The sequence below is a fragment of the Colias croceus genome, chromosome 2 (genome assembly GCF_905220415.1).
Source record: "Colias croceus chromosome 2, ilColCroc2.1".
NCBI classification, from domain to species: domain Eukaryota; kingdom Metazoa; phylum Arthropoda; class Insecta; order Lepidoptera; family Pieridae; genus Colias; species Colias croceus.
Window position 1 is genome coordinate 12943986 of NC_059538.1, and position 2887 is coordinate 12946872.

General features: G+C 33.5%; 1 non-coding gene across 1 annotated transcript; it reads right to left on the reverse strand.

Annotated features, from left to right (window-relative positions):
* Positions 1 to 872: 872 nt before the first annotated feature.
* On the reverse strand, positions 873 to 945 carry Trnaf-gaa. Its single transcript has one exon. It is a non-coding gene; the product is annotated as a tRNA-Phe (tRNA).
* Positions 946 to 2887: the final 1942 nt, after the last annotated feature.

Sequence of the window (2887 nt, forward strand, 5' to 3'; positions counted from 1 at the left end):
ACTTGAAGGTGTTCCTACGTAAAACACAAATTAATTATTTTAAAAGAAACAAAAGAAAGACATTAAATTAAATGTTAGATCGCAAAAACTCGTCGTCGTTAAACCGAAAAATAATAGATAACTTTTTGTTGTTACTAAGTGCAAGGATAGTTATTATTTGATGCTATGCTATTTTCTGTGGTGTGACAATTCTGAAAATATAATGTATAAATAATATTATGTTAAGTGATAACAAAATGCATGAACAATTCACAATTTATAATTAAAAATAAGAGCTAGCGCGCAAGAGCAACTTTTGTCTCCGCAACTATTTTGTCTCTCCCATCAACTCTATGGGCTAGTATTTTTTTTTTTTTTGTGTGGTGTCTCTCAATGTTAGCCAGAAGGGCTTCTACATTTTAACGCGGACGCGGGGGTGAACTGAAGGTTCACCCTGGTAGCGACATGCACAAGGGCGTCCCCCCTTGACGGGGACCACGAACCTCGGCTTGAGCTGTCGCTTGAGTGGAGGAGGCCAGAAGGGCCCTAATCGGACGGGATGGGCTAGTAAGAAAGTGCGCGCACGTAGTGACGCAACTTGTTGCTCTTGCGCGCTAATTATTAGTCAAAGACACAATTTAATGCTGGGAATAGAGAAAAACAAGGAAAAGAAAAAACTAATCCCTAATATTATGAGGAGTCCAGTAGGGAGGAAATAATATCAGTATTCTGCGTTATTTAATTTTACCAACATTTTCATTTTTTAACATCTCACTCTTATCTCTATACCAAGATTTTTTTTCATGATCTAGGAAAATGTATGTACTTATAAATATACCATCACTACGTATATAACTTACATGCACTAAGTTAAAAAAAAATCAAAAAGTAATTGCCGAAACCCGGGATTGAACCGGGGACCTTTAGATCTTCAGTCTAACGCTCTCCCAACTGAGCTATTTCGGCGATGACAATGGGTCTTAAATACCACAAAACAATATCATATAATTTTAATAAAATAAAATAAAAATTAAATGATGATAAGAATTTAATTTTATACTTATTAAAATCTAATATTTTATTTTGTACTAGCTTCCGCCCGCGACTCCGTTCGCGCGGATGTCGGTCTTCGCGTGGATGGTTATTTCTCCATTTTGACATCTGTCAATAACATCTTAAAAATATCTATTGGACCCAATTCCCAAATACGGCTAGGCCTATAATAATACGCAACGTGTGTTCGCGGTTCTACGGAACAACGTCTATGGATAAAACTGAAAAATTAAGATTAATTTTTTTCTACGTATTTTTCCAGGATAAAAAGTATCCTATTTTACGCCCAGGATAATAAGGTATAATTATACCAAGTTTCATCGAAATCGAACCGCTAGTTTTCACGTGATGCCTTCACATACAGACAGACAGACAGACAGATAAAAATTTTTTTAATCACATATTTGGGTTTGGTATCGATCCAGTAACACCCCCTGCTATTTATTTTTTCAATATTTTCAATGTACAGAATTGACCTTTCTACAGATTTATTATATGTATAGATAGGTACCTAACTACCTACTATTAAGTTTATCGGCACTGTATTTGGAGATTATGTATTAAGGACGCTGTCACAAATCTGCGTTACTCAAATTTAGGTATCTAACGTCGCCACGTGGTTCGCGGGAACATCGCGCTCACGTAAACATAGCGCATTCCATTTTATAGACCATCTTCATACTTGATATTATTTTTTTTTTATATTTTTATTGAAATTGATTCCAGAAGATTACTGGGAACTTTAAAAATTCATTTTGTTACTACATATTATTAGTAGGTACGATCCTTATAAGTATTTTAGTGTATTCAACCAACTTAAAAAAGTGTGACTATTTTACAACAATTTGAATATGAATTGTATTATTGTATACAATATCGAAGCTTTTTAAGAAATGTATAAAATACTTTTTTAAGAATTATTATCATACATAATATTATATGTTACCGGCAATATATTAAACCCGGCATTGTAAGCAATTCTTAGTAAATGTATGTTATTCCGAGAAACAGTCGGAATGAAATAAATTAAATTCGTTACCACACATTCACATTACCTATATCTTTAAATATGAACTTTTCCTAAGTAGCAAACACATTTGCAAATGTGGGTGGTTTTTGGGGTAGCTATTAACCAATATGAGGTCAAAACTAAAATCCAAGATGGCGCCGACGAAAATTTTACATATTTTCGTCATGGGTGTCATTTTCATGGTTTTTGGGGTATCTATTAACCAATATGAGGTCAAAACTAAAATCCAAGATGGTGTCGACGAAACTTTACATCTTTTCGGCATGGGTGTCATTTTCAAGGTTTTTGAGACAGCTATTACCAAATCCCCAATGTAACCGTCGATAATTAGGTATATTTTTCTTACTCCTTTAAAGTAAACTTAAATAAAATAACAAAAACGTTAACAACCACAGTTTTGTAGAAAGTCTTAAAAAAAAACAATTTTAAAGAACATTGAAATGCATATTTAGAAATTTAATATAAAACGCAACTCTGTGGCAATCATGTTAATATTCTGACAGATATTAGTAACTTTAAATATATTCTTTAAATATATTCGCTAAACTTTATTTAAAATAAAGTTTATCTAAAACATTTAAACGAAGAGAATAAAATAAAAAAGAACGTGTGTGCCGAGAAAACGTGTCAGGAGTGAAACTTCTTTGGCGAGATTCATAGATACCAAAATCGCCGCCTTGCTCCATAACGCGACAGTATTACCATGACGCGATCTTGAAATTCGACGACCATCTTGGATTTTAGTTTTGACCTCATATTCGTTAATAGCTACCCCAAAAACCATGAAAATGACACCCATCACGAAAAATGTCAAATTTTCGTCAG